Source organism: Carassius gibelio, chromosome B22 (assembly GCF_023724105.1).
Source record: "Carassius gibelio isolate Cgi1373 ecotype wild population from Czech Republic chromosome B22, carGib1.2-hapl.c, whole genome shotgun sequence".
NCBI lineage: Eukaryota > Metazoa > Chordata > Actinopteri > Cypriniformes > Cyprinidae > Carassius > Carassius gibelio.
Genome location: NC_068417.1, coordinates 8,143,123 through 8,160,392, shown reverse-complemented (window position 1 = coordinate 8,160,392; position 17,270 = coordinate 8,143,123). Strand labels below are relative to the sequence as shown.

The following is a 17,270-nucleotide window of genomic DNA, read 5'->3' as shown; positions in this document are numbered from 1 at the left end:
ATCACTGAAGAATCAAGAATAAACACCAACCTGTTTGTTCTTCAGTGTGTTTCATTCTGCAGGGTTCTGGATCTCTCATGTTCTCTCTGTTCTTCAATAAACTCTGTCTCTGCAGATTTCACTTCTTCCTGATGCTTTGATGCTCCTCTTCACTTGTAGACTGATTGGAATATTCCAGCATTTATTGATGAACTGCAGTGGGAGGAGCTTCACTGAAGGTGATCCTATTGTGGGAGGAGCTTTAGTGAAGGTTTGATTGTTGGGGAGGAGCTTAACTGAAAGTGATACTGTTGTGGGACACAAAATCACCGTTCACTCATTCAAAACAACAGACTGACTTACATTTTGTAAGACATGATTTGTGTAAGAAAGGCTGTATTTGAAGGAGTGACAATGGCCATGAATATTTCGTGATTCACACATGAGAGACAAAGGACCTCCCATAATGGGCCATCATCACTCAGTGGTGTAGTGCAGGCTAACTCCTGTTACTTATATATAGTACTGTATTATATTACACAGGGCAAGAAAACATCTTTGCATTGTAGGACATTTAGATGCAATGAATTATACTTTAATTCACAGACAGTAGTTCTGCAGCTGTTGAATGCATTCTGATAAAGTCTCAGTCAGGAGGGGAAAATGTGATAAACCTTGAAGCCGTTAAAAAAAAGAAACAAACAAAGCCAACATGATCCAGATTTTGAGTTAAGTTCCCCAGCTCTTGTAGCAGAATTAGTAGTAAATATCTTAATAAGTAGTGGTGGGCATAGATTAATTTTTTTAATCTAGATTAATCTCACTGTGATCTTGAAATTAATCTAGATTAAAATGGCTCATTCGAATTCTGCCGAAGGCATTCAGAATATGTGTGTTACCCAAATAAAAATTGACAAACAGTAAGTCTTTGAGAAGGGGTTTATCAAGCTAGGTGGTGCATTAGAAAAGGGGCTCATCAAGTTTGTAGGTGTCAAGGTACAGAAACCAAATAATTAAATGTAAAATAGCACTGGATAGTCTTCAATGTAAAAATGAAATATACAATCAAACCTACATTTATTCAGACACCTTCAACATTTCTCACATTATTACAGTTTTGCTATATATATCAAAAATTATATCTGGTGTTTTAATAATTTTGGGTTTGACTGTTAAAACTACAAAGTAATTCAGTCAAGAGCAGTGAGTGATTTTCTTTCTTTCAGTTTCTTGGATTAACATTACAGCAGCCAGTAGCTAAATTAGGTGCGGTCACTTTAAGAGACAATGAACGCATCCAATATAATACACATCCCATTTTTTTTCCTCAACTGTTTACTTTTACTTCAGAAATAACTGACAGTTTTTTCGAGAATAAGGTGATTTCCAAGGTGGATATTTTGACATATTTTGTATGTGTTTGTCGCCACAAGAGCAAAAATAAGCAAATTCGATGTTCAAGTGTTTTGAAACGCCTTTCTCTGCGTGAGCCTGAACACCAGAACACCGCGAGTACTGAATTGGGCTCTTTCACATCTTTTTGTTTGTTCAAAGTGCGATTTGTATTTGTTCAGGTGCAGGAGGGACTTCGAGTAGAACTTCGCAGAAGAGAGCTCGGTTCAGTGTCGCTGTCTGTGATACGCTTCTCTCTCTCTCCGCACCGAATACAGCGCGCAAGTAACCAGCTACTCTCTGTTCAGCTTTTCCGCGTCTTGTGTTTTGATGCTTTAATGTTTAAATCGACAAGCAGTAAGGGTTAAAAACAAGTGAAAAAGATAAGCTTTCGTGACGATGCGCAGCAGTGGCCCGTCAACTGTCCTGAGCATCTTTTTAGGCTGGCCTCAGCCAGTCGGTTATATAAAATATCAAGGTGAAAGTCATCATAGCTTGCTTAGTATAGACCCTGCTCCCAACCCGACTTTGAGAATAGATTAACGTTAATATTTTTGTTAACGCAGCACGTTAACGCCGATAACGGCCCACCACTACTTATAAGTATTATTTTTTAACAATGTCTCAAGCACCACTAGCCCTATGTTCTGTTACTACGACAAATAATTAATTTCATTACTAGTCATTAGTGATTCTAAACAAGACACCCATTGACATATTTTCAGCTGCTCTAATATTGATGAGTTTCAGATTATAAACACTCCTTCAATAACTTCAGGACCAGTCTGCAGATCATCTCTCTTTAGTCTGAGTGTTTGCAGATAGAAACAAATCATTAAAGTCCGAATACTTGCTGCAATCTGATGACACCCATCTCCATTAACAACACGTCAATAACTACACTAGAGCACATAATAATAATAATATATAAATATAGTTAGATTTTGCATTCTGAGACAATAATTAAATTATCTTTGGTACAATTTTTCATTTGCAAAAGCTGACAGTGGTTACTTAAAAAAAGACACATGTAGGCTACATAAAACACCACAAAAGCAAAATAGTGTTCCCTGTGTCTATATTATAATCCTGCTCATATATTTATGTATAGATTTAAAATGTCCTACGTGAAACCGATTAAAAACACTGCAGAACGACCTCGCATATTGCAGCATAAACAAAGAGTATTTAAAAAGGCGAAATGCCGTGAACAGCTAACTCACCTCAGAAGACTCCACGTCTAAAGCCTCGGCAGCTCTTTGTGCCTCATCAGGCGATGACTTAAATAACAGCGCTTTGCACAAAGGTACCTTGCATTATGGACAGACTTTTATGTAAAACCTTCTCTCTTTCCAAAAAAAAAGCTCTCGGGTAAGGAGTTTCAGGCGCCAAGTCAGACCTGTGTGCCCCGCGAGTCCTGAAAAGTTCAGCTCATAAACCCCGCCCCCTGCATGTACACGAATGGAACGTGATGCAACTACGTAAATCAAATTAAACGGAAAATTCAGTTTTCCCTAGTGTTTTTGGAGCCAAACATGATATAAGTCTGACGCTACAAGCAAACATACGACATATCGCTGTTGCCATTATGGAGTTAAAACAGTATTAAATCCTCCCAAACAAATACGGGAGAGATCGCACACACAAGTGAGAGAATCATGACAGCTTGTGAGAAATAGATAGGAACGGCGATATTATTATAATATTCAGAAATCGATTAATGTCAATGTTTTTAAAGGGAAATGCAGAAGAGAAGTGATTTTATCATGATTAAGACTCATATGACCCACAAGTTAATTATGAATTCATGTTAAAACACAATACATTTTAACTTAATCTTTATTTGGATAAAGTTGTTTTTACATTTAAGTGCAATACAGTTTTTTACTGAACTTTTAGGTACAACACAATTTAATTTAAGTTTTTCTTTTTTATTTACCTGTTTGTAAGTACAGTGCAGTGTTAATGTTAATTATCAAACTGTATATTAACAATATTAAAATGGCTGACAACTGTAAATATTCTTATTAGGGATAAAACTGCCTGGTTTTTAATAGTTTTAATAGTTAGGCCTACTGTGCTACTGAATTTTAATGCTGGTATAGTGGTACTTGGAGAGTCAAATATTTTCTGAGTTAGTACATGGTATAAAGTTTGAGAACCACTGGCCTAAACAGTTACTATAGTGTTTAGTTGTTGGCATTTTAATGTTTTTATGATTACCAAGCTTGGCATATAAAATTATGTGTTCTTAAATAACATAAAACTGTATGTTACTGGCATCATCTATCAGCATTGTTATGTTATCATTATATATCATGTAGCAATTAAAAAAAAAAAATTCTGACAAGAACTAGGCAGGAGAAGTTTCTGTACCTATATAAGCCACAACATTAAATCAGCTTTACCGGAAGTTTACGAGCTGGCTTATCTATGCGCAAGTTACAAAACCGTAAGGCACAACGCTATTCAAAACAGCTCAAAATGGAGTCAGAACACGCATTCTGTACTCACTACTCCAGTGTTTTATACAATTAAATGTTATTATAAACAGCATACATTAATATTTCATTAAAATCAGTTGTTAACGATTTAGCTTTTGATATGTAATATTACACTCCTGTACTAATCAGCAGATACAGTGTAGTGTATTTTTGTCTGCCATGGATCTGAGGAATCACACAGTCTCAGGGTTTTGTTTCTAGAAGATAGACTTTATTTCAGAGAGAAAAAAAGCTGAGATGTTCTCTACAAGAAGATCTCCCGAATGCTAGGTAGCATCTCATTATATACCCTATACAGGGCATTTCCAAATAGTCAGACTTTTCCTTATGCCTAAAATTTTAATACCTCCCTAGAGACTTGCTATGGTAAAGAAAAGAGGCCCATTGCATGTTTTTCCAGATGTTTCCTATCTGTGGTGGTCAGGATGTTTTTTGCAGACATAGGCACATTCCTTTCACACAAAGGCTATATGATTATAAAGGAATAAGACACATATGCATATATGTGACTAGAATCATCTTGATTATACTTGATTGAGTAAAATCTTATTAATAAAAATCTTCCACAACAGTAAAAACAACAACTCACCAACAGAGATCGTTCACCCAAATTACTGTTCGAAGTATGTGTGCTACAGTTGCATGCGCACTACATTTGGATTTCTTAAAGAGGAAGTGTCAGGACAATGCCATTATAGATGTTTGTTTTTCTATTAATTCTTTGTCACATGTAGTGCATTTTAACTTATTCATACATTATGAAATATTATATTTATTATACTTGCCTTACTGTATTATGAATTTCAGTTTTTATATTTGTTTATATTCATATGGGCTGCATTTTTATGGAATACAAGTACACACACACACAGTGTTGCTCTAAAAAAGTAAAGTTACACTTAAAAAGTAAGTAATTAACAGAATCAAATAAGATCCTACAGGACAAAGTGAATTTCCATTTAAAAATCACGACGTCCAATATGACACAAATCATTGTTTATTCAAGGGGATTCACACATGTAATTATTTACAACTTTGAGTATAGACTCAACACTGGCTTGTGTGAGTGCGCGCAAGGGATGTCATCGCCATCATCACTTAATGGCTTTTAGATATAGAATTATAAAAAATGTCAAAACTTTTTGATGCAAATACAGCCAGCAGAAAATAAAAGTGGTTGATAAGAGTTAAAAATAAAGTATTAATAAACAGGTGATGTTTACTCAATGATAAGTTACACTCAAAGCAAATACAACAAATTAGTAAAAGTGAAACTAACTTGAATTGCAAAGATGTAATACATAAGATATAATACAATAAAGAAATGCTTAGTGAAACACGATTCACAAGATACCATTTAAAAATGTTAATTTTATTAAATAAAATGTTTTTTTTTTTCTTCTTAATTTCAAACAGATTATGTCTGGTTCTGGTCTACATCCCTCTTTACAATTGAAGCAAAGGAGGATCAGCTGCAATGCTACAATATATTGATGGAACTGTTTGGAAACAGAGCATAAATGTGGAAGTCCTTCAAAGGTTTATTATCCTGTTGTGCCATCTATAGAGGGTTTTCACGATGCGTCATCAATCCGGATGTCGGAGGCACAGAACATAAACAATGCCACTGAACGGACTCACAAATTTGACTGATTATTGAGTTTTGGTCTGTACTAATCGGTTGCATAAGTTAAAAACATTTCGAGTTCTGTCAAAAGTTAAAGAGAAGAGAGCAAAAAAATGATTAAAGAAGGCGTTCGGGAGATCTTCTTGTAGAGAACATCTCAGCTTTTTTTCTCTCTGAAATAAAGTCTATCTTCTAGAAACAAAACCCTGAGACTGTGTGATTCCTCAGATCCATGGCAGACAAAAATACACTACACTGTATCTGCTGATTAGTACAGGAGTGTAATATTACATATCAAAAGCTAAATCGTTAACAACTGATTTTAATGAAATATTAATGTATGCTGTTTATAATAACATTTAATTGTACAAAACACTGGAGTAGTGAGTACAGAATGCGTGTTGACACCAAGTGAAAAAGATAAGCTTTCGTGACGATGCGCAGCAGTGGCCCGTCAACTGTCCTGAGCATCTTTTTAGGCTGGCCTCAGCCAGTCGGTTATATAAAATATCAAGGTGAAAGTCATCATAGCTTGGTTAGTATAGACCCAGCTCTCAACCCGACTTTGAGAATAGATTAACGATAATATTTTTGTTAACGCAGCACGTTAACGCTGATAACGGCCCACCACTACTTATAAGTATTATTTTTTAACAATGTCTCAAGCACCACTAGCCCTATGTTCTGTTACTACGACAAATATTTAATTTCATTACTAGTCATTATTGATTCTAAACAAGACACCCACTGACATATTTCAGCTGCTCTAATATTGATGAGTTTCAGATTATAAACACTCATTCAATAACTTCAGGACCAGTCTGCAGATCATCTCTCTTTAGTCTGAGTGTTTGCAGATAGAAACAAATCATTAAAGTCAGAATATTTGCTGCAATCTGATGACACCCAACTCCATTAACAACACAATAACACTTGGGTAAAGTTGGTTTTATATTCAGACATTCGGACTTCCGCGTTCAATAACTTTGTTAATATGCACTTGAAAAAGACACTTTCGGTCAAGTATCATTACCGACCATGATGAGTACATTTCAGAACACATTTTTATGTCGAACTCGACGTTTTAAAGACGCTGATAAACACGCTTACCTCTATGGAGTGTCGTGACGTCATCGCCTATCTGAGGGACTATCTACAAATTACGTGTTTCTATTAAAAATAAATAAAAACACAACTGTTTTTATTTATTTGCCTGCAAATGAATAAGAACTGTGTTGATTTGTTGGTTTTAACAATGATATAATTTATTTCAATAGGTTTTGAAAGCATGGGTCAACTTCTCTGAAGCAAGTTGGAACATCTAGTCTGGACACTACAGAACATACTAAAGCCCATGTCTTGCTGTTTTATTCACCTCTGTTTTTCTGATTTTAAGTATGATAAAGACTTAACAGTGTAACAGTGTTCTCCAGGTGTTGAATGAAAATGCAAAAAGGCTGAACTCTTTTGTTTTTCAGTTTTATGACATCTTTGTTTAACATTAAACTCACAATTCATGTGCATTGATTGATGTTTACATTCCTGCAGAAATGTCACTTTGCATGGTACTGAATCCATCAGATTATTGACAAGTACTCAGAAATCATGACAGCAAACACGATGTTGATTTTGGATGAACATTTCTAAAACTATGGCAAAACTTTCCTCAAGATGGTTTATAAGAATTTGTGCTTCACATATATTAAATTTGTACCATCAATGTTTTTATGGGTTTCCACAATGACTTTTCCACAATCCACTTCAACAGCTTTTGAAAGAAGGAACCTAGTGCTAAGTTGCAAAATATTTATTTGACTCTCAATTACATACATTAAGTCTTTAATGTACAAGTATTTAATATAGATGTTCAAAAAGTACAGTACCATCACTGTATTCAGTTTCTCTATTTACACACCTTCAGTTCAATAACTTTTTAAAGGAGTCTCAAAACAAAACAAGCTGCTAAATAATTATCTGACCCTCTTCGTCATATCAGGAGTACTGAAAGTACAATTATTTGCTCTAAAAGATACATTTGCAGCGTCCCTGTATTATACTGTATGTTTTTCTTCATAGAGACACCCCCTTCAGTTCAATAACTTTTTTAAAGAGGCTCACACTGTTACAAAACAAGTAGCTAAATAATTATCTGACCCTCTATAACATATCAGAAGTCTTGAAAGTAAAAGTGTTTTCTCTAAAATATACATTTACAGCATCTCTGTATTATACAGGTCCATCACAATACATTAGAATTTCGTTGAAAAGTTCATTTGTTTCAGTAATTCAACTCAAATTCTTAAACTCGTGTATTAAATAAATTCAATGCAGACAGACTGAAGTAGTCTTTGGTTCTTTTAATTGTGATGATTTTGGCTCACATTTAACAAAAACCCACCAATTCACTATCTTAACAAATTAGAATACTTCATAAGTACACATTTTTAGTGAATTGTTTGCCTTCTGGAAAGTATGTTCATTTACTGTACATGTACTTAAATACTTGGTAGGGGCTCCTTTTGCTTTAATTACTGCCTCAATTGGCGGGGCATGGAGGCGATCAGTTTTTGGCACTGCTGGGGTGGTATGGAAGCCCAGGTTTCTTTGACAGTGGCCTTCAGCTCATTTGCAATTTTTGGTATCTTGTTTCTCATCTTCCTCTCGACAATAGCCCATAGATTCTCTATATGGTTCAGGTCTGGTGAGTTTGCTGGCCAGTCAAGCACACCAACACCATTGTCATTTAACCAACTTTTGGTGCTTTTGGCAGTGCAGGCAGGGGCCAAAAATGATTGTGTATCCTAGTGAACCAAACTGAGAGACCATTTTGAAGGCTCAGGAAACCTTTCCAGGTGTTTTGAGTTGATTAACTGATTAGCATGTCACCATATTCTAATTTGTTGAGATGAAACAAGACCAAACAATGCAGATGAGGTGAAGGCCATTGCCAAAGAAACCTGGGCTTCCATATCACCTCAGCAGTGCCAACTATTCACCTCCATGCCACACCGAACTGAGGCAGAAATTAAAGCAAAAGGAACCGCTCCCAAATATTGAGTACATGTACAGTAAATGAACATACTTGTTGTACTAATTTATTATTATTATTATTGGTCCTATTAAGAATTCTAATTTGTAAAGCTAGTGAATTGGTGGGTATTTGTAAAATGTGAGCCCAAATCATCACAATTAAAAGATCCAAAGACTTAAACTACTTTTATTTTATTTATAAATGTAATTAATACACAAGTTTCACAATTTGAGTTGAATTACTGAAATAAATGGACTTTTCCACGACATTCTAATTATTGAGATGCACCTGCATGTTGTGCCTTTAGAGAGACACCTTCCAGTTCAATAACTTTCTACAAGAGTCTTAGACGGTTACAAATTCTTGAAATACAAGTATTGGTCATAAAACATACATTTGCAGCATACCTGTTTCTTCATAGACACACCGTAACTTCAATTCCAGTTCAATACCTTTCCAAAGAGTTTCACACGGTTACACCACAAGCTGCTAAATAATTATGTGACAATCTTCAACATATCAGAAGTCAGGAAATACAAGTATTGGCCATAAAACATACATTTGTAGCATCCCTGTGTTGCTTCATAGACACACCATAACTTCACTTCCAGTACAATATATTTTTCAAAAAGGCTCACACGGTTACAAAACAAGCTGCTAAATAAATATGTGACAATCTTCAACATATAATAATCAGGAAATACAAGTATTGGCCATAAAACATACATTTGTAGCATCCCTGTGTTGCGTCATATACACACCATAACTTCACTTCCAGTTCAATACCTTTCCAAAGAAGGCTCACACGGGTACAACACAAGCTGCTAACTAATTACGTGACCCTCTTCAACATATCAGAAGTCTTGAAATACAAGTATTGGCCATAAAACATACATTTGCAGCATCCCTGCTTCATAGACACACCATAACTTCACTTCTAGTACAATATCATTTTAAAAGATGCTCACACGGTTACAAAACAAGCTGCTACATAATGATGTGGTGATCTGGTGACTGTGGAGGCCATTACAGTTAAGTGAACTTATTTTCATGTTCAATAAACCAGTGTGAGATAATTTGAGCTTTGTGACATAGTGCATTATCAGAAGATGGGTACACTGTTATCAAAAAGGGATGGACATGGTCAGCAACAGTAATCAGGTATGGCATTTAAACAATGCTCAGTTGGTACTAAGGGGCCCAAAGTGTGCCAAGAAAATATCTCTCTCACCATTACACCACCACAGTGTATTTTCGTCCACACAGCTGCCGCTCAATGGACAATCTCTGTAAACTCTAGAGAAGGTTTCACGTGAAAATCCTAGTAGATCCACCTTTTTTTTTTAAATACTCAGACCAGCCCATCTATCACCAACAACCATTCCACGTTCAAAATCACTTAAATCCCCTTTCTTCCTCATTCTGATGCTCGGTTTGAACTTCAGCATGTCGTCTTCACCTCATCTAGATTCCTAAATCTATTGAGTTGCTGCCATGTGATTGGCTGATTAGCAATTTGTGTTACCATGCAATTGAACAGTTGTACCCAACAGAGTGGCCTGTATATGTACTGAATGTGTGTGCTGTCTTGCATGGAGATTATGTGCCACTACTGGAAAAGGTTGGCCATAGACATTTTGCTGGCATCAGGTATAAAGCACTTTGAACAAACAGTTTATTTCCATGTTAGACACACAGAGATTAATTATAATCCTATCTACTTTCTAATAATTGCAGTGTCAAAACAGGTGTTTTGCTCTGTATGTGTAAAATCAGAAAAAGGCCAAACAGAGGAGCAAAGCACCAGGGTATTCACTATGCCATTTCTGCCTGTTGACTTCATATGTAAATTGAAAACAAGCGTTTTTTGGTAAGCTCTTATAGGAGCTTATGCTGAAAGTGTGTTTAAACAGCAATAAAGGTGTCTTGCGTATTCGATATGTTATGGAATTACTTTTGTTTTTGGTTTATGTTTGATATTAGTCTTTTGGTGTACTCAAGGATTACTCATTTATATTATTTATATTCTTCAGTTGACACATATAAGGTACATTTTCTTATCATTAAGTAATGTTTCAACAGGATGTAGGATAAGAAACCACAGTTGCATCTGTATTTTTAACTGAGCTTATCTGTATCACCTCATTGTCATGTCATATCAACCCTGCGCTGACCTTTACGGGTGGGGGGGGGGGGGGGTGGAATTGTTGACATAAGATATAAAAACATTTTACATGTACCAATCAGACAAAAATTGTGTGGTGTATTCAGATGATGTAACCCCGAGTCTGTTTTCCTGTTCCTTTTATTTTAATATTTCATTCTTATCAATTATAATTATTACTTATGATCAAGGTAAACCGGAACCGGGAACACTTCCCATAACACCCGATGTATTTGCTACATCGGTAGAAGAATGGCATCTACGCTAATCTTAGTCAGTTTATCTCTTATTCTGAGGTCACCGTAGCCACCAGATCCAGTCTGTATCCAAGTCAGAGGGTCACTGCAGCCACCCGGATCCAAAACGTATCCAGACCAGATGGTGGATCAGCACCTAGAAAGGACCTCTACAGCCCTGAAAGACAGCGGAGACCAGGACAACTACAGCCCCAACTGATACAGATCCCCTGTAAAGACCCTGTTTCAGAGGACCACCAGGACAAGACCACAGGAAAAAGATGATTCTTCTTCCAATCTGGCTTTGCTGCAACCTGACATTGAACTGCTGGTTTTGTCTGGTCAGATGAGAACTGGCCCCCCGACTGAGCCTGGTCTCTCCCAAGGTCTTTTCTCCATTCTGTCACCGATGGAGGTTTGGTTCCTTGCCACTGTCGCCTCTGGCTTGCTTAGTTGGGGACACTTCATTTAAAACAATATCGTTGACTTGATTGCAAATGATTGCACAGATACTATTTAAACTGAGATACTAGTTTAGATAGCTAGTTTAGATACTATTTAACTGAGATGATGACATCACTGAATTAAAAAAAAACATCACTGTCTGGGCCAACCAGAAACTGTGGATGACAGGTGAAGTCTACAGACTCCTGAAGACATGGAACACTGCCTTCAGAGCAGGAGATGAGGTGGGCTTGAGAACAGCCAGGGCCAACCTGTCCTGCGGCATCAGAGAGGCTAAGAGACAGTACTCCAGGAAGTTAGCCCATCAATTCAGTGACAGCAGAGACACTCAGAGCCTGTGGCAGGGGATACAGACCATTATGGTCTACAAGCCCCCACCACAGACCTGTGACAACAACACCTCTCTGCTGAATGAGCTGAACACCTTCTTCCCTTGCTTCGAGCAACAAAACAGCACCACTGCACAGAAGACTCCACCTCCTCCCGGTGACCAGGTGATAACGCAGACCCCAGACAACGTGAGGAGATCCTTCAGCAGGATCAACGCACGCAAAGCTCCGGGTCCAGACAACATTCCTGGGCATGTACTGAGAGACTGTGCAGCAGAACTCACTGATGTCTTCACAGACATTTTCAACATCTCACTTAGTCAGGCTGTTGTTCCCACAAGCTTCAAAATTACCATCCTTAATTCCAGTCATGAAGAAGCCATCTCCATCCTGCTTCAATGACTACCATCCTGTTGCACTTACTCCCATCCTCATGAAGTGCTTTGAAAGGCTAGTCATGCACCACATCAAGTCTGCCCTCCCCCCTCCCTGGACCCTTTCCAGTTTGCATATCGGTTCAACCTGTCTACCAATAATGCCATCGTCACTGAGTCCACTCAGCACTCACACATATAGACAAAAAGGACTCATACGTCAGAATGCTGTTCATAAACTTCAGTTCAGCTTTCATCACAATCATCCCTCAACAGCTCATTTACAGTACAAACTGGTCCAGCTTAGGCTTAACACTTTGCGGTGCAACTGTCTGTTGGACTTTCTGACTGGAAGGCCTCAGGCAGTACGGGTCGGCAGTAACACATCCAGCACCATCACACTAAATACTGGGACCCCCCAAGGATGTGTGCTGAGCCCCCTCCTCTTCAAGCTGCTGACCCACGACTGCATACCATCACACAACTACAACCTCTTTATTAAATTTGCAGATGACACGACTGTGGTGGGTCCCATTAGACAACAATCTCTCTCTGAATGTGGAGAAGACAAAGGAGATTGTTGTTGACTTCAGGAGAGCACACACTCAGCATGTTCCTCTGACCATCAATGGTGCGACTGTGGAGAGAGTGAGCAGCACCAAGTTCCCGGGTGTGCACATCACAGAGGACCTCTCCTGGACTGAAAACACAGAAGCACTGGCCAAGAAATCACAGCAGCGTCTCTACTTCCTCTGCAAACTGAGAAGAGCCAGAGCCCCACCCCCGATCATGTACACCTTCTACAGAGGCACCATCGAGACCATCCTGTCGAGCTGCATCACTGTGTGATATGGCGCCTGCAACGCGTCCTGCTGAAAGACTCTGCAACGCAAGTGAGAGCAGCTGAGAAGTTCATTGGTGTCTCTCTCCCCTCCATCCAATATATATATATATATATATATATATATATATATATATATATATATATATATATATATATATATATATGCATAGCTGCTTTTCAAAGTCAACTCCCAATCCCCATGGTATAGTGTTCCCTTTGGAGTGTGCTTAATAACAAAGTGATTTGGGGTTAACTTGGGCAAATACTGCAAAATTATGGAAATGTTAAGGTAGAAGTAGCATCAGGACCATGGACAGTGGCATAAAATAAAACCTTTTTTATTAAAAGTTAGTAAAAGTTTTCCTTTAAATTTAAAAAATGTCTAATTTGTTTCAGGTTTAATGCTTAGTACAATATTCTGTATGGTTTATATATATATATATATATATATATATATATATATATATATATATATATATATATATATATATTACATGGATGTTGTAATGTATCTTTTAGAGCAAATACTTGTACTTTTAAGACTTTTGATATGATGTAGAGGGTCACATAATTATGTAGCAGCTTGTTTTGTAACAGTGTGAGCCTCTTAAAAAGTTATTGAACTGGAAGTGAGGGTAAGTGTCTCTATAAAGAAATACAGAGATGCTGTAAATGTATCATTAAGAGCAAATACTTGTTCTTGTAAGAATTTTGATATGATGAAGAAGTTCAGATAAATATTTAGCAACTTGATTGGTAACAGTGATAGCCTTCTTTGGAAAGGTATTGAACTGGAAGTGATGTTATGGTGTGTCTATGAAGAAGCACAGGGATGCTGCAAATGTATGTTTTATGGCCAATACTTGTATTTCAGGACTTCTGATATGTTCGACAAGGTCACATAATTATTTAGCAACTTGATTGGTAACAGTGTGAGCCTTCTTTGGAAAGGTATTGAACTGGAAGTGAAGTAATGCTGTGTCTATGAAGAATCACAGGTATGCTGCAAATGTAGGTTTTATGGCCAATACTTGTATTTCAAGACTTCTGATATGTTCTACAAGGTCACATAATTATTTAGCAGCTTGTTTTGTAACAGTGTGAGCCGTCTTTGGAAAGTTATTGAACTGGAAGTGAAGTTGTGGTGTGTCTATGAAGAAACACAGGGATGCTGCAAATGTAGGTTTTATGGCCAATACTTGTATTTCAAGACTTCTGATATGTTTTACAAGGTCACATAATTATGTAGCAGCTTGTTTTGTAACAGTGTGAGCCTCTGTTAAAAATGTATTGCACTGGAAGTGAAGTAATGCTGTGTCTATGAAGAATCATAGGGATGCTGCAAATGTATATTTTATGGCCAATACTTGTATTTCCTGACTTCTGATATGTTGAAGAGGGTCACAAAATTATGTAGCAGCTTGTTTTGAAACAGTGTGAGCCTCTTTTAAAAAGTTATTGCACTGGAAGTGAAGTAATGCTGTGTCTATGAAGAATCACAGGTATGCTGCAAATGTAGGTTTTATGGCCAATACTTGTATTTCAAGACTTCTGATGTGTTCTACAAGGTCACATAATTATTTAGCAACTTGATTGGTAACAGTGATAGCCTTCTTTGGAAAGGTATTGAACTGGAAGTGAAGTTATGGTGTGTCTATGAAGAAAAACAGGGATGCTGCAAATGTAGGTTTTATGGCCAATACTTGTATTTCAAGACTTCTGATATGTTCTACAAGGTCACATAATTATTTAGCAGCTTGTTTTGTAACAGTGTGGGCCTCTTTTAAAAAGTTATTGAACTGGAAGTGATGTTATGGTGTGTCTATGAAGAATCACAGGTATGCTGCAAATGTAGGTTTTATGGCCAATACTTGTATTTCAAGACTTCTGATATGTTCGACAAGGTCACATAATTATTTAGCAACTTGATTGGTAACAGTGTGAGCCTTCTTTGGAAAGGTATTGAACTGGAAGTGAAGTAATGCTGTGTCTATGAAGAATCACAGGTATGCTGCAAATGTAGGTTTCATGGCCAATACTTGTATTTCAAGACTTCTGATGTGTTCTACAAGGTCACATAATTATTTAGCAACTTGATTGGTAACAGTGATAGCCTTCTTTGGAAAGGTATTGAACTGGAAGTGAAGTTATGGTGTGTCTATGAAGAAAAACAGGGATGCTGCAAATGTAGGTTTTATGGCCAATACTTGTATTTCAAGACTTCTGATATGTTCTACAAGGTCACATAATTATTTAGCAGCTTGTTTTGTAACAGTGTGGGCCTCTTTTAAAAAGTTATTGAACTGGAAGTGATGTTATGGTGTGTCTATGAAGAATCACAGGTATGCTGCAAATGTAGGTTTTATGGCCAATACTTGTATTTCAAGACTTCTGATATGTTCGACAAGGTCACATAATTATTTAGCAACTTGATTGGTAACAGTGTGAGCCTTCTTTGGAAAGGTATTGAACTGGAAGTGAAGTAATGCTGTGTCTATGAAGAATCACAGGTATGCTGCAAATGTAGGTTTCATGGCCAATACTTGTATTTCAAGACTTCTGATGTGTTCTACAAGGTCACATAATTATTTAGCAACTTGATTGGTAACAGTGATAGCCTTCTTTGGAAAGGTATTGAACTGGAAGTGAAGTAATGGTGTGTCTATGAAGAATCACATGGATACTGCAAATGAAGGTTTCATGGGCAATACTTGTATTTCCAGACTTCTGGGATGCTCTACCAGGTCAGATAATTATTTAGCAACTTGATTGGTAACAGAGTTAGCCTTCTTTGGAAAGCTATTACCCTGGAAGTGAAATAATAGTGTGTCTTTGAAGAAACACAAGGTTGCTGCAAATGTAGGTTTTATGGGCAATACTTGTATTTCAAGACTTCTGGGATGCTCTACCAGGTCAGATAATTCTTTAGCAGCTTGTTTTGCAACTGTGTGAGCTTCTTTTAAGAAGGTATTGAATTGCAAGTGAAGTAATGGTGTGTCTATGAAGAATCACATGGATACTGCAAATGTAGGTTTCATGGGCAATACTTGTATTTCCAGACTTCTGGGATGCTCTTCCAGGTCAGATAATGCTTTAGCAGCTTGTTTTGTAACTGTGTGAGCCTCTTTTAAGAAGGTATTGAACTGCAAGTGAAGTCATGGTGTGTCTATGAAGCAATAGAGAGATGTGGTAAATGTATAATTTAGAGCAAATCCTTGTTCTTTTATGACTTCTGATATGATGAAGAAGGTCAGATTAATAGCAACTTCATTGTTAACAGTGTGAGCCTTTTTTTGCAGACGTATTGAACTGGAAGTGATGTTATGGTGTGTCTATAAAGAAACACAGTGATGCTGCATATGCATGTTTTATGGCCAATACTTGTATTTCAAGACTTCTGATATGTTCTACAAGGTCACATAAATATTTAGCAGCCTGTTTTGCATCAATGTCAGCCTTTTTTTAAGTTATTGAACTGGAATTTGTGTCAGTGGACAAGTGCATAGGTATGGATCTTTTTCAATGTCTACACTACATACATCTACAATACAAGACTGGATTTATGTTAACTTGGGTCACATAAATATATCGCTACTTTAGCATGTTCCCTTCTTTCAAAAGCTGTTGAAGTGGGTGACTTGTCATTGAGGAATCCCATAAAAACAGTGATGGTCAAATTAAATATGTGAAGCACAAATTCTTTATAATCCATCTTGAAGAAAGTTTTGCCATAGTTTTTGAAATGTTCACCCAAAATCAACATTGTGTTTGCTGTCATGATTTCTGAATACTTGTCAATAATCTGATGGATTCAGTACCAGGCAAAGTAACATTTTTTGCAGGATTGCAGACATTAATCAATGCACATGAATTGTGAGAGTTTAATGTTAAACAAAGATTTCATAAAACAGAAAAACATCAAAGAGTTCAGCCATTTTTTCCAATCAACACCTGGAGAACACTGTTACACTGTTACGTCTTTCTTATACTTAAAATCAGAAAAAAACAACAAAGGTGAATAAAATGCAAGACACGGCTGTAGTATGTTCTGTATGATCCAGACAAGATGTTCCAACTTGCTTCGGAGAAGTTGACCCATGCTTTTAAAACCTATTAAAAGAAATCATATGTCATTGTTAAAACCAACACATCAACACAGTTCATGTTCATTTTGAGGTAAATAAATATATAAAAATGTTGTTTTAACTATGCCATTAACTATGTTCAAGAGATTACACTTGATTTTCCACTTGTCTGAATTGTTAAATTATACACTAAATTATACTTTATGTACGTTTATTATTTTTTAATTCTTAAACATATCT

The 17,270-nt window shown here is 36.8% G+C and overlaps 1 protein-coding gene and 1 long non-coding RNA gene across 23 annotated transcripts in view; one reads left to right on the top strand and one right to left on the bottom strand.

Annotated features, from left to right (window-relative positions):
- Window positions 1–17,270, bottom strand: part of LOC127987708 (zinc finger protein 271) — a 392,063-nt gene that overhangs the window by 43,173 nt on the left and 331,620 nt on the right. For 3 of the 21 annotated variants that reach the window (XR_008161333.1, XR_008161347.1, XR_008161335.1), the window contains exon 2: window positions 31–287. The exons of 15 other annotated variants lie outside the window; for them this stretch is intronic. The gene's annotated coding sequence lies outside the window, so the exon portion shown is untranslated. Of the gene's footprint in view, window positions 1–30; window positions 288–2,594; window positions 2,682–17,270 lie in introns of all 21 variants that reach the window. 3 more of the 21 variants (XR_008161338.1, XR_008161337.1, XR_008161336.1) reach the window with 2 other exon arrangements.
- Window positions 1–17,270, top strand: part of LOC127987801 (uncharacterized) — a 194,563-nt gene that overhangs the window by 41,473 nt on the left and 135,820 nt on the right. The gene's annotated exons all lie outside the window — the stretch shown is intronic.